The 17,911-nt window shown below is 49.1% G+C and overlaps 56 non-coding genes across 56 annotated transcripts; all 56 read right to left on the bottom strand.

Annotated features, from left to right (window-relative positions):
• Positions 1 to 275: 275 nt before the first annotated feature.
• TRNAD-GUC (transfer RNA aspartic acid (anticodon GUC)) lies at positions 276 to 347 on the bottom strand. Its single transcript has one exon. It is a non-coding gene; the product is annotated as a tRNA-Asp (tRNA).
• Positions 348 to 469: 122 nt separating this feature from the next.
• Positions 470 to 541, bottom strand: TRNAD-GUC (transfer RNA aspartic acid (anticodon GUC)). Its single transcript has one exon. It is a non-coding gene; the product is annotated as a tRNA-Asp (tRNA).
• A 375-nt stretch (positions 542 to 916) lies between these two features.
• Positions 917 to 988, bottom strand: TRNAD-GUC (transfer RNA aspartic acid (anticodon GUC)). The gene has a single exon. It is a non-coding gene; the product is annotated as a tRNA-Asp (tRNA).
• A 122-nt stretch (positions 989 to 1,110) lies between these two features.
• TRNAD-GUC (transfer RNA aspartic acid (anticodon GUC)) lies at positions 1,111 to 1,182 on the bottom strand. The gene has a single exon. It is a non-coding gene; the product is annotated as a tRNA-Asp (tRNA).
• A 375-nt stretch (positions 1,183 to 1,557) lies between these two features.
• TRNAD-GUC (transfer RNA aspartic acid (anticodon GUC)) lies at positions 1,558 to 1,629 on the bottom strand. The gene has a single exon. It is a non-coding gene; the product is annotated as a tRNA-Asp (tRNA).
• Positions 1,630 to 1,751: 122 nt separating this feature from the next.
• Positions 1,752 to 1,823, bottom strand: TRNAD-GUC (transfer RNA aspartic acid (anticodon GUC)). Its single transcript has one exon. It is a non-coding gene; the product is annotated as a tRNA-Asp (tRNA).
• Positions 1,824 to 2,198: 375 nt separating this feature from the next.
• Positions 2,199 to 2,270, bottom strand: TRNAD-GUC (transfer RNA aspartic acid (anticodon GUC)). Its single transcript has one exon. It is a non-coding gene; the product is annotated as a tRNA-Asp (tRNA).
• A 122-nt stretch (positions 2,271 to 2,392) lies between these two features.
• On the bottom strand, positions 2,393 to 2,464 carry TRNAD-GUC (transfer RNA aspartic acid (anticodon GUC)). Its single transcript has one exon. It is a non-coding gene; the product is annotated as a tRNA-Asp (tRNA).
• A 375-nt stretch (positions 2,465 to 2,839) lies between these two features.
• Positions 2,840 to 2,911, bottom strand: TRNAD-GUC (transfer RNA aspartic acid (anticodon GUC)). Its single transcript has one exon. It is a non-coding gene; the product is annotated as a tRNA-Asp (tRNA).
• Positions 2,912 to 3,033: 122 nt separating this feature from the next.
• On the bottom strand, positions 3,034 to 3,105 carry TRNAD-GUC (transfer RNA aspartic acid (anticodon GUC)). Its single transcript has one exon. It is a non-coding gene; the product is annotated as a tRNA-Asp (tRNA).
• A 375-nt stretch (positions 3,106 to 3,480) lies between these two features.
• TRNAD-GUC (transfer RNA aspartic acid (anticodon GUC)) lies at positions 3,481 to 3,552 on the bottom strand. Its single transcript has one exon. It is a non-coding gene; the product is annotated as a tRNA-Asp (tRNA).
• Positions 3,553 to 3,674: 122 nt separating this feature from the next.
• Positions 3,675 to 3,746, bottom strand: TRNAD-GUC (transfer RNA aspartic acid (anticodon GUC)). The gene has a single exon. It is a non-coding gene; the product is annotated as a tRNA-Asp (tRNA).
• Positions 3,747 to 4,121: 375 nt separating this feature from the next.
• On the bottom strand, positions 4,122 to 4,193 carry TRNAD-GUC (transfer RNA aspartic acid (anticodon GUC)). The gene has a single exon. It is a non-coding gene; the product is annotated as a tRNA-Asp (tRNA).
• Positions 4,194 to 4,315: 122 nt separating this feature from the next.
• Positions 4,316 to 4,387, bottom strand: TRNAD-GUC (transfer RNA aspartic acid (anticodon GUC)). Its single transcript has one exon. It is a non-coding gene; the product is annotated as a tRNA-Asp (tRNA).
• Positions 4,388 to 4,762: 375 nt separating this feature from the next.
• TRNAD-GUC (transfer RNA aspartic acid (anticodon GUC)) lies at positions 4,763 to 4,834 on the bottom strand. The gene has a single exon. It is a non-coding gene; the product is annotated as a tRNA-Asp (tRNA).
• A 122-nt stretch (positions 4,835 to 4,956) lies between these two features.
• TRNAD-GUC (transfer RNA aspartic acid (anticodon GUC)) lies at positions 4,957 to 5,028 on the bottom strand. The gene has a single exon. It is a non-coding gene; the product is annotated as a tRNA-Asp (tRNA).
• Positions 5,029 to 5,403: 375 nt separating this feature from the next.
• TRNAD-GUC (transfer RNA aspartic acid (anticodon GUC)) lies at positions 5,404 to 5,475 on the bottom strand. Its single transcript has one exon. It is a non-coding gene; the product is annotated as a tRNA-Asp (tRNA).
• A 122-nt stretch (positions 5,476 to 5,597) lies between these two features.
• Positions 5,598 to 5,669, bottom strand: TRNAD-GUC (transfer RNA aspartic acid (anticodon GUC)). The gene has a single exon. It is a non-coding gene; the product is annotated as a tRNA-Asp (tRNA).
• Positions 5,670 to 6,044: 375 nt separating this feature from the next.
• On the bottom strand, positions 6,045 to 6,116 carry TRNAD-GUC (transfer RNA aspartic acid (anticodon GUC)). The gene has a single exon. It is a non-coding gene; the product is annotated as a tRNA-Asp (tRNA).
• Positions 6,117 to 6,238: 122 nt separating this feature from the next.
• TRNAD-GUC (transfer RNA aspartic acid (anticodon GUC)) lies at positions 6,239 to 6,310 on the bottom strand. Its single transcript has one exon. It is a non-coding gene; the product is annotated as a tRNA-Asp (tRNA).
• Positions 6,311 to 6,685: 375 nt separating this feature from the next.
• On the bottom strand, positions 6,686 to 6,757 carry TRNAD-GUC (transfer RNA aspartic acid (anticodon GUC)). The gene has a single exon. It is a non-coding gene; the product is annotated as a tRNA-Asp (tRNA).
• Positions 6,758 to 6,879: 122 nt separating this feature from the next.
• On the bottom strand, positions 6,880 to 6,951 carry TRNAD-GUC (transfer RNA aspartic acid (anticodon GUC)). The gene has a single exon. It is a non-coding gene; the product is annotated as a tRNA-Asp (tRNA).
• Positions 6,952 to 7,326: 375 nt separating this feature from the next.
• Positions 7,327 to 7,398, bottom strand: TRNAD-GUC (transfer RNA aspartic acid (anticodon GUC)). The gene has a single exon. It is a non-coding gene; the product is annotated as a tRNA-Asp (tRNA).
• A 122-nt stretch (positions 7,399 to 7,520) lies between these two features.
• Positions 7,521 to 7,592, bottom strand: TRNAD-GUC (transfer RNA aspartic acid (anticodon GUC)). The gene has a single exon. It is a non-coding gene; the product is annotated as a tRNA-Asp (tRNA).
• A 375-nt stretch (positions 7,593 to 7,967) lies between these two features.
• TRNAD-GUC (transfer RNA aspartic acid (anticodon GUC)) lies at positions 7,968 to 8,039 on the bottom strand. The gene has a single exon. It is a non-coding gene; the product is annotated as a tRNA-Asp (tRNA).
• Positions 8,040 to 8,161: 122 nt separating this feature from the next.
• TRNAD-GUC (transfer RNA aspartic acid (anticodon GUC)) lies at positions 8,162 to 8,233 on the bottom strand. Its single transcript has one exon. It is a non-coding gene; the product is annotated as a tRNA-Asp (tRNA).
• Positions 8,234 to 8,608: 375 nt separating this feature from the next.
• Positions 8,609 to 8,680, bottom strand: TRNAD-GUC (transfer RNA aspartic acid (anticodon GUC)). The gene has a single exon. It is a non-coding gene; the product is annotated as a tRNA-Asp (tRNA).
• A 122-nt stretch (positions 8,681 to 8,802) lies between these two features.
• Positions 8,803 to 8,874, bottom strand: TRNAD-GUC (transfer RNA aspartic acid (anticodon GUC)). Its single transcript has one exon. It is a non-coding gene; the product is annotated as a tRNA-Asp (tRNA).
• A 375-nt stretch (positions 8,875 to 9,249) lies between these two features.
• TRNAD-GUC (transfer RNA aspartic acid (anticodon GUC)) lies at positions 9,250 to 9,321 on the bottom strand. Its single transcript has one exon. It is a non-coding gene; the product is annotated as a tRNA-Asp (tRNA).
• Positions 9,322 to 9,443: 122 nt separating this feature from the next.
• Positions 9,444 to 9,515, bottom strand: TRNAD-GUC (transfer RNA aspartic acid (anticodon GUC)). Its single transcript has one exon. It is a non-coding gene; the product is annotated as a tRNA-Asp (tRNA).
• Positions 9,516 to 9,890: 375 nt separating this feature from the next.
• Positions 9,891 to 9,962, bottom strand: TRNAD-GUC (transfer RNA aspartic acid (anticodon GUC)). The gene has a single exon. It is a non-coding gene; the product is annotated as a tRNA-Asp (tRNA).
• Positions 9,963 to 10,084: 122 nt separating this feature from the next.
• TRNAD-GUC (transfer RNA aspartic acid (anticodon GUC)) lies at positions 10,085 to 10,156 on the bottom strand. The gene has a single exon. It is a non-coding gene; the product is annotated as a tRNA-Asp (tRNA).
• A 375-nt stretch (positions 10,157 to 10,531) lies between these two features.
• On the bottom strand, positions 10,532 to 10,603 carry TRNAD-GUC (transfer RNA aspartic acid (anticodon GUC)). Its single transcript has one exon. It is a non-coding gene; the product is annotated as a tRNA-Asp (tRNA).
• Positions 10,604 to 10,725: 122 nt separating this feature from the next.
• TRNAD-GUC (transfer RNA aspartic acid (anticodon GUC)) lies at positions 10,726 to 10,797 on the bottom strand. The gene has a single exon. It is a non-coding gene; the product is annotated as a tRNA-Asp (tRNA).
• Positions 10,798 to 11,172: 375 nt separating this feature from the next.
• Positions 11,173 to 11,244, bottom strand: TRNAD-GUC (transfer RNA aspartic acid (anticodon GUC)). Its single transcript has one exon. It is a non-coding gene; the product is annotated as a tRNA-Asp (tRNA).
• A 122-nt stretch (positions 11,245 to 11,366) lies between these two features.
• TRNAD-GUC (transfer RNA aspartic acid (anticodon GUC)) lies at positions 11,367 to 11,438 on the bottom strand. Its single transcript has one exon. It is a non-coding gene; the product is annotated as a tRNA-Asp (tRNA).
• A 375-nt stretch (positions 11,439 to 11,813) lies between these two features.
• On the bottom strand, positions 11,814 to 11,885 carry TRNAD-GUC (transfer RNA aspartic acid (anticodon GUC)). Its single transcript has one exon. It is a non-coding gene; the product is annotated as a tRNA-Asp (tRNA).
• A 122-nt stretch (positions 11,886 to 12,007) lies between these two features.
• On the bottom strand, positions 12,008 to 12,079 carry TRNAD-GUC (transfer RNA aspartic acid (anticodon GUC)). The gene has a single exon. It is a non-coding gene; the product is annotated as a tRNA-Asp (tRNA).
• Positions 12,080 to 12,454: 375 nt separating this feature from the next.
• Positions 12,455 to 12,526, bottom strand: TRNAD-GUC (transfer RNA aspartic acid (anticodon GUC)). The gene has a single exon. It is a non-coding gene; the product is annotated as a tRNA-Asp (tRNA).
• Positions 12,527 to 12,648: 122 nt separating this feature from the next.
• On the bottom strand, positions 12,649 to 12,720 carry TRNAD-GUC (transfer RNA aspartic acid (anticodon GUC)). Its single transcript has one exon. It is a non-coding gene; the product is annotated as a tRNA-Asp (tRNA).
• A 375-nt stretch (positions 12,721 to 13,095) lies between these two features.
• TRNAD-GUC (transfer RNA aspartic acid (anticodon GUC)) lies at positions 13,096 to 13,167 on the bottom strand. The gene has a single exon. It is a non-coding gene; the product is annotated as a tRNA-Asp (tRNA).
• A 122-nt stretch (positions 13,168 to 13,289) lies between these two features.
• On the bottom strand, positions 13,290 to 13,361 carry TRNAD-GUC (transfer RNA aspartic acid (anticodon GUC)). The gene has a single exon. It is a non-coding gene; the product is annotated as a tRNA-Asp (tRNA).
• A 375-nt stretch (positions 13,362 to 13,736) lies between these two features.
• On the bottom strand, positions 13,737 to 13,808 carry TRNAD-GUC (transfer RNA aspartic acid (anticodon GUC)). The gene has a single exon. It is a non-coding gene; the product is annotated as a tRNA-Asp (tRNA).
• A 122-nt stretch (positions 13,809 to 13,930) lies between these two features.
• TRNAD-GUC (transfer RNA aspartic acid (anticodon GUC)) lies at positions 13,931 to 14,002 on the bottom strand. The gene has a single exon. It is a non-coding gene; the product is annotated as a tRNA-Asp (tRNA).
• A 375-nt stretch (positions 14,003 to 14,377) lies between these two features.
• TRNAD-GUC (transfer RNA aspartic acid (anticodon GUC)) lies at positions 14,378 to 14,449 on the bottom strand. The gene has a single exon. It is a non-coding gene; the product is annotated as a tRNA-Asp (tRNA).
• A 122-nt stretch (positions 14,450 to 14,571) lies between these two features.
• TRNAD-GUC (transfer RNA aspartic acid (anticodon GUC)) lies at positions 14,572 to 14,643 on the bottom strand. Its single transcript has one exon. It is a non-coding gene; the product is annotated as a tRNA-Asp (tRNA).
• Positions 14,644 to 15,018: 375 nt separating this feature from the next.
• TRNAD-GUC (transfer RNA aspartic acid (anticodon GUC)) lies at positions 15,019 to 15,090 on the bottom strand. Its single transcript has one exon. It is a non-coding gene; the product is annotated as a tRNA-Asp (tRNA).
• A 122-nt stretch (positions 15,091 to 15,212) lies between these two features.
• TRNAD-GUC (transfer RNA aspartic acid (anticodon GUC)) lies at positions 15,213 to 15,284 on the bottom strand. Its single transcript has one exon. It is a non-coding gene; the product is annotated as a tRNA-Asp (tRNA).
• Positions 15,285 to 15,659: 375 nt separating this feature from the next.
• TRNAD-GUC (transfer RNA aspartic acid (anticodon GUC)) lies at positions 15,660 to 15,731 on the bottom strand. Its single transcript has one exon. It is a non-coding gene; the product is annotated as a tRNA-Asp (tRNA).
• Positions 15,732 to 15,853: 122 nt separating this feature from the next.
• TRNAD-GUC (transfer RNA aspartic acid (anticodon GUC)) lies at positions 15,854 to 15,925 on the bottom strand. The gene has a single exon. It is a non-coding gene; the product is annotated as a tRNA-Asp (tRNA).
• A 375-nt stretch (positions 15,926 to 16,300) lies between these two features.
• TRNAD-GUC (transfer RNA aspartic acid (anticodon GUC)) lies at positions 16,301 to 16,372 on the bottom strand. Its single transcript has one exon. It is a non-coding gene; the product is annotated as a tRNA-Asp (tRNA).
• A 122-nt stretch (positions 16,373 to 16,494) lies between these two features.
• TRNAD-GUC (transfer RNA aspartic acid (anticodon GUC)) lies at positions 16,495 to 16,566 on the bottom strand. Its single transcript has one exon. It is a non-coding gene; the product is annotated as a tRNA-Asp (tRNA).
• A 375-nt stretch (positions 16,567 to 16,941) lies between these two features.
• On the bottom strand, positions 16,942 to 17,013 carry TRNAD-GUC (transfer RNA aspartic acid (anticodon GUC)). The gene has a single exon. It is a non-coding gene; the product is annotated as a tRNA-Asp (tRNA).
• A 122-nt stretch (positions 17,014 to 17,135) lies between these two features.
• TRNAD-GUC (transfer RNA aspartic acid (anticodon GUC)) lies at positions 17,136 to 17,207 on the bottom strand. Its single transcript has one exon. It is a non-coding gene; the product is annotated as a tRNA-Asp (tRNA).
• Positions 17,208 to 17,582: 375 nt separating this feature from the next.
• On the bottom strand, positions 17,583 to 17,654 carry TRNAD-GUC (transfer RNA aspartic acid (anticodon GUC)). Its single transcript has one exon. It is a non-coding gene; the product is annotated as a tRNA-Asp (tRNA).
• A 122-nt stretch (positions 17,655 to 17,776) lies between these two features.
• TRNAD-GUC (transfer RNA aspartic acid (anticodon GUC)) lies at positions 17,777 to 17,848 on the bottom strand. The gene has a single exon. It is a non-coding gene; the product is annotated as a tRNA-Asp (tRNA).
• Between the last annotated feature and the right edge of the window lie 63 nt (positions 17,849 to 17,911).

The following is a 17,911-nucleotide window of genomic DNA, read 5'->3' as shown; positions in this document are numbered from 1 at the left end:
AAATTGACTTTCCTGTCGGGATGTTTTGAAGATTGTCCACTGACACATTCTCAGAAATTCTTCCAGAAGAAAAATGGGTTCTACAGAGGACATCTTTAGTCACCTTATGGCAAGGTCCATGAAAAGCAAACTCAAGCCGGACGAGGAGGACTTTCTTTCTTAGCCTTTTCTTTCAAGAATTGCTTTTTCATTAGACAGACAACATGAAGGAAGGAAGATTGAATTGGGAAAGAGTCGAGGAGAAAGCAAGGTTGAGGAATGAAAAAACTTGACACCTCCCCGTCGGGGAATCGAACCCCGGTCTCCCGCGTGACAGGCGGGGATACTCACCACTATACTAACGAGGAAGAAGTTGCTCTGTGGCCTGGCATTTCTCCACTCGCGCTTCGACTTATGAAAAAAGAGACCGATGGAGAAGCAAGCAAGGTTGAGGAATGGAAGGGGGGGAGGGAAAAATAAGGTTTGCAGCCTCCCCGTCGGGGAATCGAACCCCGGTCTCCCGCGTGACAGGCGGGGATACTCACCACTATACTAACGAGGAAGAACCTGTTTGCCGGTTTGGCATTTCCCCCGCCGGGCTTCAGCTTCCTGATGAAGAACCCGACCGTTCTATAAAATGTGGCCCCCTCCAGTCTCTGAAAAAATTGACTTTCCTGTCGGGATGTTTTGAAGATTGTCCACTGACACATTCTCAGAAATTCTTCCAGAAGAAAAATGGGTTCTACAGAGGACATCTTTAGTCACCTTATGGCAAGGTCCATGAAAAGCAAACTCAAGCCGGACGAGGAGGACTTTCTTTCTTAGCCTTTTCTTTCAAGAATTGCTTTTTCATTAGACAGACAACATGAAGGAAGGAAGATTGAATTGGGAAAGAGTCGAGGAGAAAGCAAGGTTGAGGAATGAAAAAACTTGACACCTCCCCGTCGGGGAATCGAACCCCGGTCTCCCGCGTGACAGGCGGGGATACTCACCACTATACTAACGAGGAAGAAGTTGCTCTGTGGCCTGGCATTTCTCCACTCGCGCTTCGACTTATGAAAAAAGAGACCGATGGAGAAGCAAGCAAGGTTGAGGAATGGAAGGGGGGGAGGGAAAAATAAGGTTTGCAGCCTCCCCGTCGGGGAATCGAACCCCGGTCTCCCGCGTGACAGGCGGGGATACTCACCACTATACTAACGAGGAAGAACCTGTTTGCCGGTTTGGCATTTCCCCCGCCGGGCTTCAGCTTCCTGATGAAGAACCCGACCGTTCTATAAAATGTGGCCCCCTCCAGTCTCTGAAAAAATTGACTTTCCTGTCGGGATGTTTTGAAGATTGTCCACTGACACATTCTCAGAAATTCTTCCAGAAGAAAAATGGGTTCTACAGAGGACATCTTTAGTCACCTTATGGCAAGGTCCATGAAAAGCAAACTCAAGCCGGACGAGGAGGACTTTCTTTCTTAGCCTTTTCTTTCAAGAATTGCTTTTTCATTAGACAGACAACATGAAGGAAGGAAGATTGAATTGGGAAAGAGTCGAGGAGAAAGCAAGGTTGAGGAATGAAAAAACTTGACACCTCCCCGTCGGGGAATCGAACCCCGGTCTCCCGCGTGACAGGCGGGGATACTCACCACTATACTAACGAGGAAGAAGTTGCTCTGTGGCCTGGCATTTCTCCACTCGCGCTTCGACTTATGAAAAAAGAGACCGATGGAGAAGCAAGCAAGGTTGAGGAATGGAAGGGGGGGAGGGAAAAATAAGGTTTGCAGCCTCCCCGTCGGGGAATCGAACCCCGGTCTCCCGCGTGACAGGCGGGGATACTCACCACTATACTAACGAGGAAGAACCTGTTTGCCGGTTTGGCATTTCCCCCGCCGGGCTTCAGCTTCCTGATGAAGAACCCGACCGTTCTATAAAATGTGGCCCCCTCCAGTCTCTGAAAAAATTGACTTTCCTGTCGGGATGTTTTGAAGATTGTCCACTGACACATTCTCAGAAATTCTTCCAGAAGAAAAATGGGTTCTACAGAGGACATCTTTAGTCACCTTATGGCAAGGTCCATGAAAAGCAAACTCAAGCCGGACGAGGAGGACTTTCTTTCTTAGCCTTTTCTTTCAAGAATTGCTTTTTCATTAGACAGACAACATGAAGGAAGGAAGATTGAATTGGGAAAGAGTCGAGGAGAAAGCAAGGTTGAGGAATGAAAAAACTTGACACCTCCCCGTCGGGGAATCGAACCCCGGTCTCCCGCGTGACAGGCGGGGATACTCACCACTATACTAACGAGGAAGAAGTTGCTCTGTGGCCTGGCATTTCTCCACTCGCGCTTCGACTTATGAAAAAAGAGACCGATGGAGAAGCAAGCAAGGTTGAGGAATGGAAGGGGGGGAGGGAAAAATAAGGTTTGCAGCCTCCCCGTCGGGGAATCGAACCCCGGTCTCCCGCGTGACAGGCGGGGATACTCACCACTATACTAACGAGGAAGAACCTGTTTGCCGGTTTGGCATTTCCCCCGCCGGGCTTCAGCTTCCTGATGAAGAACCCGACCGTTCTATAAAATGTGGCCCCCTCCAGTCTCTGAAAAAATTGACTTTCCTGTCGGGATGTTTTGAAGATTGTCCACTGACACATTCTCAGAAATTCTTCCAGAAGAAAAATGGGTTCTACAGAGGACATCTTTAGTCACCTTATGGCAAGGTCCATGAAAAGCAAACTCAAGCCGGACGAGGAGGACTTTCTTTCTTAGCCTTTTCTTTCAAGAATTGCTTTTTCATTAGACAGACAACATGAAGGAAGGAAGATTGAATTGGGAAAGAGTCGAGGAGAAAGCAAGGTTGAGGAATGAAAAAACTTGACACCTCCCCGTCGGGGAATCGAACCCCGGTCTCCCGCGTGACAGGCGGGGATACTCACCACTATACTAACGAGGAAGAAGTTGCTCTGTGGCCTGGCATTTCTCCACTCGCGCTTCGACTTATGAAAAAAGAGACCGATGGAGAAGCAAGCAAGGTTGAGGAATGGAAGGGGGGGAGGGAAAAATAAGGTTTGCAGCCTCCCCGTCGGGGAATCGAACCCCGGTCTCCCGCGTGACAGGCGGGGATACTCACCACTATACTAACGAGGAAGAACCTGTTTGCCGGTTTGGCATTTCCCCCGCCGGGCTTCAGCTTCCTGATGAAGAACCCGACCGTTCTATAAAATGTGGCCCCCTCCAGTCTCTGAAAAAATTGACTTTCCTGTCGGGATGTTTTGAAGATTGTCCACTGACACATTCTCAGAAATTCTTCCAGAAGAAAAATGGGTTCTACAGAGGACATCTTTAGTCACCTTATGGCAAGGTCCATGAAAAGCAAACTCAAGCCGGACGAGGAGGACTTTCTTTCTTAGCCTTTTCTTTCAAGAATTGCTTTTTCATTAGACAGACAACATGAAGGAAGGAAGATTGAATTGGGAAAGAGTCGAGGAGAAAGCAAGGTTGAGGAATGAAAAAACTTGACACCTCCCCGTCGGGGAATCGAACCCCGGTCTCCCGCGTGACAGGCGGGGATACTCACCACTATACTAACGAGGAAGAAGTTGCTCTGTGGCCTGGCATTTCTCCACTCGCGCTTCGACTTATGAAAAAAGAGACCGATGGAGAAGCAAGCAAGGTTGAGGAATGGAAGGGGGGGAGGGAAAAATAAGGTTTGCAGCCTCCCCGTCGGGGAATCGAACCCCGGTCTCCCGCGTGACAGGCGGGGATACTCACCACTATACTAACGAGGAAGAACCTGTTTGCCGGTTTGGCATTTCCCCCGCCGGGCTTCAGCTTCCTGATGAAGAACCCGACCGTTCTATAAAATGTGGCCCCCTCCAGTCTCTGAAAAAATTGACTTTCCTGTCGGGATGTTTTGAAGATTGTCCACTGACACATTCTCAGAAATTCTTCCAGAAGAAAAATGGGTTCTACAGAGGACATCTTTAGTCACCTTATGGCAAGGTCCATGAAAAGCAAACTCAAGCCGGACGAGGAGGACTTTCTTTCTTAGCCTTTTCTTTCAAGAATTGCTTTTTCATTAGACAGACAACATGAAGGAAGGAAGATTGAATTGGGAAAGAGTCGAGGAGAAAGCAAGGTTGAGGAATGAAAAAACTTGACACCTCCCCGTCGGGGAATCGAACCCCGGTCTCCCGCGTGACAGGCGGGGATACTCACCACTATACTAACGAGGAAGAAGTTGCTCTGTGGCCTGGCATTTCTCCACTCGCGCTTCGACTTATGAAAAAAGAGACCGATGGAGAAGCAAGCAAGGTTGAGGAATGGAAGGGGGGGAGGGAAAAATAAGGTTTGCAGCCTCCCCGTCGGGGAATCGAACCCCGGTCTCCCGCGTGACAGGCGGGGATACTCACCACTATACTAACGAGGAAGAACCTGTTTGCCGGTTTGGCATTTCCCCCGCCGGGCTTCAGCTTCCTGATGAAGAACCCGACCGTTCTATAAAATGTGGCCCCCTCCAGTCTCTGAAAAAATTGACTTTCCTGTCGGGATGTTTTGAAGATTGTCCACTGACACATTCTCAGAAATTCTTCCAGAAGAAAAATGGGTTCTACAGAGGACATCTTTAGTCACCTTATGGCAAGGTCCATGAAAAGCAAACTCAAGCCGGACGAGGAGGACTTTCTTTCTTAGCCTTTTCTTTCAAGAATTGCTTTTTCATTAGACAGACAACATGAAGGAAGGAAGATTGAATTGGGAAAGAGTCGAGGAGAAAGCAAGGTTGAGGAATGAAAAAACTTGACACCTCCCCGTCGGGGAATCGAACCCCGGTCTCCCGCGTGACAGGCGGGGATACTCACCACTATACTAACGAGGAAGAAGTTGCTCTGTGGCCTGGCATTTCTCCACTCGCGCTTCGACTTATGAAAAAAGAGACCGATGGAGAAGCAAGCAAGGTTGAGGAATGGAAGGGGGGGAGGGAAAAATAAGGTTTGCAGCCTCCCCGTCGGGGAATCGAACCCCGGTCTCCCGCGTGACAGGCGGGGATACTCACCACTATACTAACGAGGAAGAACCTGTTTGCCGGTTTGGCATTTCCCCCGCCGGGCTTCAGCTTCCTGATGAAGAACCCGACCGTTCTATAAAATGTGGCCCCCTCCAGTCTCTGAAAAAATTGACTTTCCTGTCGGGATGTTTTGAAGATTGTCCACTGACACATTCTCAGAAATTCTTCCAGAAGAAAAATGGGTTCTACAGAGGACATCTTTAGTCACCTTATGGCAAGGTCCATGAAAAGCAAACTCAAGCCGGACGAGGAGGACTTTCTTTCTTAGCCTTTTCTTTCAAGAATTGCTTTTTCATTAGACAGACAACATGAAGGAAGGAAGATTGAATTGGGAAAGAGTCGAGGAGAAAGCAAGGTTGAGGAATGAAAAAACTTGACACCTCCCCGTCGGGGAATCGAACCCCGGTCTCCCGCGTGACAGGCGGGGATACTCACCACTATACTAACGAGGAAGAAGTTGCTCTGTGGCCTGGCATTTCTCCACTCGCGCTTCGACTTATGAAAAAAGAGACCGATGGAGAAGCAAGCAAGGTTGAGGAATGGAAGGGGGGGAGGGAAAAATAAGGTTTGCAGCCTCCCCGTCGGGGAATCGAACCCCGGTCTCCCGCGTGACAGGCGGGGATACTCACCACTATACTAACGAGGAAGAACCTGTTTGCCGGTTTGGCATTTCCCCCGCCGGGCTTCAGCTTCCTGATGAAGAACCCGACCGTTCTATAAAATGTGGCCCCCTCCAGTCTCTGAAAAAATTGACTTTCCTGTCGGGATGTTTTGAAGATTGTCCACTGACACATTCTCAGAAATTCTTCCAGAAGAAAAATGGGTTCTACAGAGGACATCTTTAGTCACCTTATGGCAAGGTCCATGAAAAGCAAACTCAAGCCGGACGAGGAGGACTTTCTTTCTTAGCCTTTTCTTTCAAGAATTGCTTTTTCATTAGACAGACAACATGAAGGAAGGAAGATTGAATTGGGAAAGAGTCGAGGAGAAAGCAAGGTTGAGGAATGAAAAAACTTGACACCTCCCCGTCGGGGAATCGAACCCCGGTCTCCCGCGTGACAGGCGGGGATACTCACCACTATACTAACGAGGAAGAAGTTGCTCTGTGGCCTGGCATTTCTCCACTCGCGCTTCGACTTATGAAAAAAGAGACCGATGGAGAAGCAAGCAAGGTTGAGGAATGGAAGGGGGGGAGGGAAAAATAAGGTTTGCAGCCTCCCCGTCGGGGAATCGAACCCCGGTCTCCCGCGTGACAGGCGGGGATACTCACCACTATACTAACGAGGAAGAACCTGTTTGCCGGTTTGGCATTTCCCCCGCCGGGCTTCAGCTTCCTGATGAAGAACCCGACCGTTCTATAAAATGTGGCCCCCTCCAGTCTCTGAAAAAATTGACTTTCCTGTCGGGATGTTTTGAAGATTGTCCACTGACACATTCTCAGAAATTCTTCCAGAAGAAAAATGGGTTCTACAGAGGACATCTTTAGTCACCTTATGGCAAGGTCCATGAAAAGCAAACTCAAGCCGGACGAGGAGGACTTTCTTTCTTAGCCTTTTCTTTCAAGAATTGCTTTTTCATTAGACAGACAACATGAAGGAAGGAAGATTGAATTGGGAAAGAGTCGAGGAGAAAGCAAGGTTGAGGAATGAAAAAACTTGACACCTCCCCGTCGGGGAATCGAACCCCGGTCTCCCGCGTGACAGGCGGGGATACTCACCACTATACTAACGAGGAAGAAGTTGCTCTGTGGCCTGGCATTTCTCCACTCGCGCTTCGACTTATGAAAAAAGAGACCGATGGAGAAGCAAGCAAGGTTGAGGAATGGAAGGGGGGGAGGGAAAAATAAGGTTTGCAGCCTCCCCGTCGGGGAATCGAACCCCGGTCTCCCGCGTGACAGGCGGGGATACTCACCACTATACTAACGAGGAAGAACCTGTTTGCCGGTTTGGCATTTCCCCCGCCGGGCTTCAGCTTCCTGATGAAGAACCCGACCGTTCTATAAAATGTGGCCCCCTCCAGTCTCTGAAAAAATTGACTTTCCTGTCGGGATGTTTTGAAGATTGTCCACTGACACATTCTCAGAAATTCTTCCAGAAGAAAAATGGGTTCTACAGAGGACATCTTTAGTCACCTTATGGCAAGGTCCATGAAAAGCAAACTCAAGCCGGACGAGGAGGACTTTCTTTCTTAGCCTTTTCTTTCAAGAATTGCTTTTTCATTAGACAGACAACATGAAGGAAGGAAGATTGAATTGGGAAAGAGTCGAGGAGAAAGCAAGGTTGAGGAATGAAAAAACTTGACACCTCCCCGTCGGGGAATCGAACCCCGGTCTCCCGCGTGACAGGCGGGGATACTCACCACTATACTAACGAGGAAGAAGTTGCTCTGTGGCCTGGCATTTCTCCACTCGCGCTTCGACTTATGAAAAAAGAGACCGATGGAGAAGCAAGCAAGGTTGAGGAATGGAAGGGGGGGAGGGAAAAATAAGGTTTGCAGCCTCCCCGTCGGGGAATCGAACCCCGGTCTCCCGCGTGACAGGCGGGGATACTCACCACTATACTAACGAGGAAGAACCTGTTTGCCGGTTTGGCATTTCCCCCGCCGGGCTTCAGCTTCCTGATGAAGAACCCGACCGTTCTATAAAATGTGGCCCCCTCCAGTCTCTGAAAAAATTGACTTTCCTGTCGGGATGTTTTGAAGATTGTCCACTGACACATTCTCAGAAATTCTTCCAGAAGAAAAATGGGTTCTACAGAGGACATCTTTAGTCACCTTATGGCAAGGTCCATGAAAAGCAAACTCAAGCCGGACGAGGAGGACTTTCTTTCTTAGCCTTTTCTTTCAAGAATTGCTTTTTCATTAGACAGACAACATGAAGGAAGGAAGATTGAATTGGGAAAGAGTCGAGGAGAAAGCAAGGTTGAGGAATGAAAAAACTTGACACCTCCCCGTCGGGGAATCGAACCCCGGTCTCCCGCGTGACAGGCGGGGATACTCACCACTATACTAACGAGGAAGAAGTTGCTCTGTGGCCTGGCATTTCTCCACTCGCGCTTCGACTTATGAAAAAAGAGACCGATGGAGAAGCAAGCAAGGTTGAGGAATGGAAGGGGGGGAGGGAAAAATAAGGTTTGCAGCCTCCCCGTCGGGGAATCGAACCCCGGTCTCCCGCGTGACAGGCGGGGATACTCACCACTATACTAACGAGGAAGAACCTGTTTGCCGGTTTGGCATTTCCCCCGCCGGGCTTCAGCTTCCTGATGAAGAACCCGACCGTTCTATAAAATGTGGCCCCCTCCAGTCTCTGAAAAAATTGACTTTCCTGTCGGGATGTTTTGAAGATTGTCCACTGACACATTCTCAGAAATTCTTCCAGAAGAAAAATGGGTTCTACAGAGGACATCTTTAGTCACCTTATGGCAAGGTCCATGAAAAGCAAACTCAAGCCGGACGAGGAGGACTTTCTTTCTTAGCCTTTTCTTTCAAGAATTGCTTTTTCATTAGACAGACAACATGAAGGAAGGAAGATTGAATTGGGAAAGAGTCGAGGAGAAAGCAAGGTTGAGGAATGAAAAAACTTGACACCTCCCCGTCGGGGAATCGAACCCCGGTCTCCCGCGTGACAGGCGGGGATACTCACCACTATACTAACGAGGAAGAAGTTGCTCTGTGGCCTGGCATTTCTCCACTCGCGCTTCGACTTATGAAAAAAGAGACCGATGGAGAAGCAAGCAAGGTTGAGGAATGGAAGGGGGGGAGGGAAAAATAAGGTTTGCAGCCTCCCCGTCGGGGAATCGAACCCCGGTCTCCCGCGTGACAGGCGGGGATACTCACCACTATACTAACGAGGAAGAACCTGTTTGCCGGTTTGGCATTTCCCCCGCCGGGCTTCAGCTTCCTGATGAAGAACCCGACCGTTCTATAAAATGTGGCCCCCTCCAGTCTCTGAAAAAATTGACTTTCCTGTCGGGATGTTTTGAAGATTGTCCACTGACACATTCTCAGAAATTCTTCCAGAAGAAAAATGGGTTCTACAGAGGACATCTTTAGTCACCTTATGGCAAGGTCCATGAAAAGCAAACTCAAGCCGGACGAGGAGGACTTTCTTTCTTAGCCTTTTCTTTCAAGAATTGCTTTTTCATTAGACAGACAACATGAAGGAAGGAAGATTGAATTGGGAAAGAGTCGAGGAGAAAGCAAGGTTGAGGAATGAAAAAACTTGACACCTCCCCGTCGGGGAATCGAACCCCGGTCTCCCGCGTGACAGGCGGGGATACTCACCACTATACTAACGAGGAAGAAGTTGCTCTGTGGCCTGGCATTTCTCCACTCGCGCTTCGACTTATGAAAAAAGAGACCGATGGAGAAGCAAGCAAGGTTGAGGAATGGAAGGGGGGGAGGGAAAAATAAGGTTTGCAGCCTCCCCGTCGGGGAATCGAACCCCGGTCTCCCGCGTGACAGGCGGGGATACTCACCACTATACTAACGAGGAAGAACCTGTTTGCCGGTTTGGCATTTCCCCCGCCGGGCTTCAGCTTCCTGATGAAGAACCCGACCGTTCTATAAAATGTGGCCCCCTCCAGTCTCTGAAAAAATTGACTTTCCTGTCGGGATGTTTTGAAGATTGTCCACTGACACATTCTCAGAAATTCTTCCAGAAGAAAAATGGGTTCTACAGAGGACATCTTTAGTCACCTTATGGCAAGGTCCATGAAAAGCAAACTCAAGCCGGACGAGGAGGACTTTCTTTCTTAGCCTTTTCTTTCAAGAATTGCTTTTTCATTAGACAGACAACATGAAGGAAGGAAGATTGAATTGGGAAAGAGTCGAGGAGAAAGCAAGGTTGAGGAATGAAAAAACTTGACACCTCCCCGTCGGGGAATCGAACCCCGGTCTCCCGCGTGACAGGCGGGGATACTCACCACTATACTAACGAGGAAGAAGTTGCTCTGTGGCCTGGCATTTCTCCACTCGCGCTTCGACTTATGAAAAAAGAGACCGATGGAGAAGCAAGCAAGGTTGAGGAATGGAAGGGGGGGAGGGAAAAATAAGGTTTGCAGCCTCCCCGTCGGGGAATCGAACCCCGGTCTCCCGCGTGACAGGCGGGGATACTCACCACTATACTAACGAGGAAGAACCTGTTTGCCGGTTTGGCATTTCCCCCGCCGGGCTTCAGCTTCCTGATGAAGAACCCGACCGTTCTATAAAATGTGGCCCCCTCCAGTCTCTGAAAAAATTGACTTTCCTGTCGGGATGTTTTGAAGATTGTCCACTGACACATTCTCAGAAATTCTTCCAGAAGAAAAATGGGTTCTACAGAGGACATCTTTAGTCACCTTATGGCAAGGTCCATGAAAAGCAAACTCAAGCCGGACGAGGAGGACTTTCTTTCTTAGCCTTTTCTTTCAAGAATTGCTTTTTCATTAGACAGACAACATGAAGGAAGGAAGATTGAATTGGGAAAGAGTCGAGGAGAAAGCAAGGTTGAGGAATGAAAAAACTTGACACCTCCCCGTCGGGGAATCGAACCCCGGTCTCCCGCGTGACAGGCGGGGATACTCACCACTATACTAACGAGGAAGAAGTTGCTCTGTGGCCTGGCATTTCTCCACTCGCGCTTCGACTTATGAAAAAAGAGACCGATGGAGAAGCAAGCAAGGTTGAGGAATGGAAGGGGGGGAGGGAAAAATAAGGTTTGCAGCCTCCCCGTCGGGGAATCGAACCCCGGTCTCCCGCGTGACAGGCGGGGATACTCACCACTATACTAACGAGGAAGAACCTGTTTGCCGGTTTGGCATTTCCCCCGCCGGGCTTCAGCTTCCTGATGAAGAACCCGACCGTTCTATAAAATGTGGCCCCCTCCAGTCTCTGAAAAAATTGACTTTCCTGTCGGGATGTTTTGAAGATTGTCCACTGACACATTCTCAGAAATTCTTCCAGAAGAAAAATGGGTTCTACAGAGGACATCTTTAGTCACCTTATGGCAAGGTCCATGAAAAGCAAACTCAAGCCGGACGAGGAGGACTTTCTTTCTTAGCCTTTTCTTTCAAGAATTGCTTTTTCATTAGACAGACAACATGAAGGAAGGAAGATTGAATTGGGAAAGAGTCGAGGAGAAAGCAAGGTTGAGGAATGAAAAAACTTGACACCTCCCCGTCGGGGAATCGAACCCCGGTCTCCCGCGTGACAGGCGGGGATACTCACCACTATACTAACGAGGAAGAAGTTGCTCTGTGGCCTGGCATTTCTCCACTCGCGCTTCGACTTATGAAAAAAGAGACCGATGGAGAAGCAAGCAAGGTTGAGGAATGGAAGGGGGGGAGGGAAAAATAAGGTTTGCAGCCTCCCCGTCGGGGAATCGAACCCCGGTCTCCCGCGTGACAGGCGGGGATACTCACCACTATACTAACGAGGAAGAACCTGTTTGCCGGTTTGGCATTTCCCCCGCCGGGCTTCAGCTTCCTGATGAAGAACCCGACCGTTCTATAAAATGTGGCCCCCTCCAGTCTCTGAAAAAATTGACTTTCCTGTCGGGATGTTTTGAAGATTGTCCACTGACACATTCTCAGAAATTCTTCCAGAAGAAAAATGGGTTCTACAGAGGACATCTTTAGTCACCTTATGGCAAGGTCCATGAAAAGCAAACTCAAGCCGGACGAGGAGGACTTTCTTTCTTAGCCTTTTCTTTCAAGAATTGCTTTTTCATTAGACAGACAACATGAAGGAAGGAAGATTGAATTGGGAAAGAGTCGAGGAGAAAGCAAGGTTGAGGAATGAAAAAACTTGACACCTCCCCGTCGGGGAATCGAACCCCGGTCTCCCGCGTGACAGGCGGGGATACTCACCACTATACTAACGAGGAAGAAGTTGCTCTGTGGCCTGGCATTTCTCCACTCGCGCTTCGACTTATGAAAAAAGAGACCGATGGAGAAGCAAGCAAGGTTGAGGAATGGAAGGGGGGGAGGGAAAAATAAGGTTTGCAGCCTCCCCGTCGGGGAATCGAACCCCGGTCTCCCGCGTGACAGGCGGGGATACTCACCACTATACTAACGAGGAAGAACCTGTTTGCCGGTTTGGCATTTCCCCCGCCGGGCTTCAGCTTCCTGATGAAGAACCCGACCGTTCTATAAAATGTGGCCCCCTCCAGTCTCTGAAAAAATTGACTTTCCTGTCGGGATGTTTTGAAGATTGTCCACTGACACATTCTCAGAAATTCTTCCAGAAGAAAAATGGGTTCTACAGAGGACATCTTTAGTCACCTTATGGCAAGGTCCATGAAAAGCAAACTCAAGCCGGACGAGGAGGACTTTCTTTCTTAGCCTTTTCTTTCAAGAATTGCTTTTTCATTAGACAGACAACATGAAGGAAGGAAGATTGAATTGGGAAAGAGTCGAGGAGAAAGCAAGGTTGAGGAATGAAAAAACTTGACACCTCCCCGTCGGGGAATCGAACCCCGGTCTCCCGCGTGACAGGCGGGGATACTCACCACTATACTAACGAGGAAGAAGTTGCTCTGTGGCCTGGCATTTCTCCACTCGCGCTTCGACTTATGAAAAAAGAGACCGATGGAGAAGCAAGCAAGGTTGAGGAATGGAAGGGGGGGAGGGAAAAATAAGGTTTGCAGCCTCCCCGTCGGGGAATCGAACCCCGGTCTCCCGCGTGACAGGCGGGGATACTCACCACTATACTAACGAGGAAGAACCTGTTTGCCGGTTTGGCATTTCCCCCGCCGGGCTTCAGCTTCCTGATGAAGAACCCGACCGTTCTATAAAATGTGGCCCCCTCCAGTCTCTGAAAAAATTGACTTTCCTGTCGGGATGTTTTGAAGATTGTCCACTGACACATTCTCAGAAATTCTTCCAGAAGAAAAATGGGTTCTACAGAGGACATCTTTAGTCACCTTATGGCAAGGTCCATGAAAAGCAAACTCAAGCCGGACGAGGAGGACTTTCTTTCTTAGCCTTTTCTTTCAAGAATTGCTTTTTCATTAGACAGACAACATGAAGGAAGGAAGATTGAATTGGGAAAGAGTCGAGGAGAAAGCAAGGTTGAGGAATGAAAAAACTTGACACCTCCCCGTCGGGGAATCGAACCCCGGTCTCCCGCGTGACAGGCGGGGATACTCACCACTATACTAACGAGGAAGAAGTTGCTCTGTGGCCTGGCATTTCTCCACTCGCGCTTCGACTTATGAAAAAAGAGACCGATGGAGAAGCAAGCAAGGTTGAGGAATGGAAGGGGGGGAGGGAAAAATAAGGTTTGCAGCCTCCCCGTCGGGGAATCGAACCCCGGTCTCCCGCGTGACAGGCGGGGATACTCACCACTATACTAACGAGGAAGAACCTGTTTGCCGGTTTGGCATTTCCCCCGCCGGGCTTCAGCTTCCTGATGAAGAACCCGACCGTTCTATAAAATGTGGCCCCCTCCAGTCTCTGAAAAAATTGACTTTCCTGTCGGGATGTTTTGAAGATTGTCCACTGACACATTCTCAGAAATTCTTCCAGAAGAAAAATGGGTTCTACAGAGGACATCTTTAGTCACCTTATGGCAAGGTCCATGAAAAGCAAACTCAAGCCGGACGAGGAGGACTTTCTTTCTTAGCCTTTTCTTTCAAGAATTGCTTTTTCATTAGACAGACAACATGAAGGAAGGAAGATTGAATTGGGAAAGAGTCGAGGAGAAAGCAAGGTTGAGGAATGAAAAAACTTGACACCTCCCCGTCGGGGAATCGAACCCCGGTCTCCCGCGTGACAGGCGGGGATACTCACCACTATACTAACGAGGAAGAAGTTGCTCTGTGGCCTGGCATTTCTCCACTCGCGCTTCGACTTATGAAAAAAGAGACCGATGGAGAAGCAAGCAAGGTTGAGGAATGGAAGGGGGGGAGGGAAAAATAAGGTTTGCAGCCTCCCCGTCGGGGAATCGAACCCCGGTCTCCCGCGTGACAGGCGGGGATACTCACCACTATACTAACGAGGAAGAACCTGTTTGCCGGTTTGGCATTTCCCCCGCCGGGCTTCAGCTTCCTGATGAAGAACCCGACCGTTCTATAAAATGTGGCCCCCTCCAGTCTCTGAAAAAATTGACTTTCCTGTCGGGATGTTTTGAAGATTGTCCACTGACACATTCTCAGAAATTCTTCCAGAAGAAAAATGGGTTCTACAGAGGACATCTTTAGTCACCTTATGGCAAGGTCCATGAAAAGCAAACTCAAGCCGGACGAGGAGGACTTTCTTTCTTAGCCTTTTCTTTCAAGAATTGCTTTTTCATTAGACAGACAACATGAAGGAAGGAAGATTGAATTGGGAAAGAGTCGAGGAGAAAGCAAGGTTGAGGAATGAAAAAACTTGACACCTCCCCGTCGGGGAATCGAACCCCGGTCTCCCGCGTGACAGGCGGGGATACTCACCACTATACTAACGAGGAAGAAGTTGCTCTGTGGCCTGGCATTTCTCCACTCGCGCTTCGACTTATGAAAAAAGAGACCGATGGAGAAGCAAGCAAGGTTGAGGAATGGAAGGGGGGGAGGGAAAAATAAGGTTTGCAGCCTCCCCGTCGGGGAATCGAACCCCGGTCTCCCGCGTGACAGGCGGGGATACTCACCACTATACTAACGAGGAAGAACCTGTTTGCCGGTTTGGCATTTCCCCCGCCGGGCTTCAGCTTCCTGATGAAGAACCCGACCGTTCTATAAAATGTGGCCCCCTCCAGTCTCTGAAAAAATTGACTTTCCTGTCGGGATGTTTTGAAGATTGTCCACTGACACATTCTCAGAAATTCTTCCAGAAGAAAAATGGGTTCTACAGAGGACATCTTTAGTCACCTTATGGCAAGGTCCATGAAAAGCAAACTCAAGCCGGACGAGGAGGACTTTCTTTCTTAGCCTTTTCTTTCAAGAATTGCTTTTTCATTAGACAGACAACATGAAGGAAGGAAGATTGAATTGGGAAAGAGTCGAGGAGAAAGCAAGGTTGAGGAATGAAAAAACTTGACACCTCCCCGTCGGGGAATCGAACCCCGGTCTCCCGCGTGACAGGCGGGGATACTCACCACTATACTAACGAGGAAGAAGTTGCTCTGTGGCCTGGCATTTCTCCACTCGCGCTTCGACTTATGAAAAAAGAGACCGATGGAGAAGCAAGCAAGGTTGAGGAATGGAAGGGGGGGAGGGAAAAATAAGGTTTGCAGCCTCCCCGTCGGGGAATCGAACCCCGGTCTCCCGCGTGACAGGCGGGGATACTCACCACTATACTAACGAGGAAGAACCTGTTTGCCGGTTTGGCATTTCCCCCGCCGGGCTTCAGCTTCCTGATGAAGAACCCGACCGTTCTATAAAATGTGGCCCCCTCCAGTCTCTGAAAAAATTGACTTTCCTGTCGGGATGTTTTGAAGATTGTCCACTGACACATTCTCAGAAATTCTTCCAGAAGAAAAATGGGTTCTACAGAGGACATCTTTAGTCACCTTATGGCAAGGTCCATGAAAAGCAAACTCAAGCCGGACGAGGAGGACTTTCTTTCTTAGCCTTTTCTTTCAAGAATTGCTTTTTCATTAGACAGACAACATGAAGGAAGGAAGATTGAATTGGGAAAGAGTCGAGGAGAAAGCAAGGTTGAGGAATGAAAAAACTTGACACCTCCCCGTCGGGGAATCGAACCCCGGTCTCCCGCGTGACAGGCGGGGATACTCACCACTATACTAACGAGGAAGAAGTTGCTCTGTGGCCTGGCATTTCTCCACTCGCGCTTCGACTTATGAAAAAAGAGACCGATGGAGAAGCAAGCAAGGTTGAGGAATGGAAGGGGGGGAGGGAAAAATAAGGTTTGCAGCCTCCCCGTCGGGGAATCGAACCCCGGTCTCCCGCGTGACAGGCGGGGATACTCACCACTATACTAACGAGGAAGAACCTGTTTGCCGGTTTGGCATTTCCCCCGCCGGGCTTCAGCTTCCTGATGAAGAACCCGACCGTTCTATAAAATGTGGCCCCCTCCAGTCTCTGAAAAAATTGACTTTCCTGTCGGGATGTTTTGAAGATTGTCCACTGACACATTCTCAGAAATTCTTCCAGAAGAAAAATGGGTTCTACAGAGGACATCTTTAGTCACCTTATGGCAAGGTCCATGAAAAGCAAACTCAAGCCGGACGAGGAGGACTTTCTTTCTTAGCCTTTTCTTTCAAGAATTGCTTTTTCATTAGACAGACAACATGAAGGAAGGAAGATTGAATTGGGAAAGAGTCGAGGAGAAAGCAAGGTTGAGGAATGAAAAAACTTGACACCTCCCCGTCGGGGAATCGAACCCCGGTCTCCCGCGTGACAGGCGGGGATACTCACCACTATACTAACGAGGAAGAAGTTGCTCTGTGGCCTGGCATTTCTCCACTCGCGCTTCGACTTATGAAAAAAGAGACCGATGGAGAAGCAAGCAAGGTTGAGGAATGGAAGGGGGGGAGGGAAAAATAAGGTTTGCAGCCTCCCCGTCGGGGAATCGAACCCCGGTCTCCCGCGTGACAGGCGGGGATACTCACCACTATACTAACGAGGAAGAACCTGTTTGCCGGTTTGGCATTTCCCCCGCCGGGCTTCAGCTTCCTGATGAAGAACCCGACCGTTCTATAAAATGTGGCCCCCTCCAGTCTCTGAAAAAATTGACTTTCCTGTCGGGATGTTTTGAAGATTGTCCACTGACACATTCTCAGAAATTCTTCCAGAAGAAAAATGGGTTCTACAGAGGACATCTTTAGTCACCTTATGGCAAGGTCCATGAAAAGCAAACTCAAGCCGGACGAGGAGGACTTTCTTTCTTAGCCTTTTCTTTCAAGAATTGCTTTTTCATTAGACAGACAACATGAAGGAAGGAAGATTGAATTGGGAAAGAGTCGAGGAGAAAGCAAGGTTGAGGAATGAAAAAACTTGACACCTCCCCGTCGGGGAATCGAACCCCGGTCTCCCGCGTGACAGGCGGGGATACTCACCACTATACTAACGAGGAAGAAGTTGCTCTGTGGCCTGGCATTTCTCCACTCGCGCTTCGACTTATGAAAAAAGAGACCGATGGAGAAGCAAGCAAGGTTGAGGAATGGAAGGGGGGGAGGGAAAAATAAGGTTTGCAGCCTCCCCGTCGGGGAATCGAACCCCGGTCTCCCGCGTGACAGGCGGGGATACTCACCACTATACTAACGAGGAAGAACCTGTTTGCCGGTTTGGCATTTCCCCCGCCGGGCTTCAGCTTCCTGATGAAGAACCCGACCGTTCTATAAAATGTGGCCCCCTCCAGTCTCTGAAAAAATTGACTTTCCTGTCGGGATGTTTTGAAGATTGTCCACTGACACATTCTCAGAAATTCTTCCAGAAGAAAAATGGGTTCTACAGAGGACATCTTTAGTCACCTTATGGCAAGGTCCATGAAAAGCAAACTCAAGCCGGACGAGGAGGACTTTCTTTCTTAGCCTTTTCTTTCAAGAATTGCTTTTTCATTAGACAGACAACATGAAGGAAGGAAGATTGAATTGGGAAAGAGTCGAGGAGAAAGCAAGGTTGAGGAATGAAAAAACTTGACACCTCCCCGTCGGGGAATCGAACCCCGGTCTCCCGCGTGACAGGCGGGGATACTCACCACTATACTAACGAGGAAGAAGTTGCTCTGTGGCCTGGCATTTCTCCACTCGCGCTTCGACTTATGAAAAAAGAGACCGATGGAGAAGCAAGCAAGGTTGAGGAATGGAAGGGGGGGAGGGAAAAATAAGGTTTGCAGCCTCCCCGTCGGGGAATCGAACCCCGGTCTCCCGCGTGACAGGCGGGGATACTCACCACTATACTAACGAGGAAGAACCTGTTTGCCGGTTTGGCATTTCCCCCGCCGGGCTTCAGCTTCCTGATGAAGAACCCGA

Source organism: Dendropsophus ebraccatus, chromosome 4 (assembly GCF_027789765.1).
Source record: "Dendropsophus ebraccatus isolate aDenEbr1 chromosome 4, aDenEbr1.pat, whole genome shotgun sequence".
Taxonomy (NCBI): domain Eukaryota; kingdom Metazoa; phylum Chordata; class Amphibia; order Anura; family Hylidae; genus Dendropsophus; species Dendropsophus ebraccatus.
This window is presented reverse-complemented; position numbering and strand designations above follow the sequence as displayed.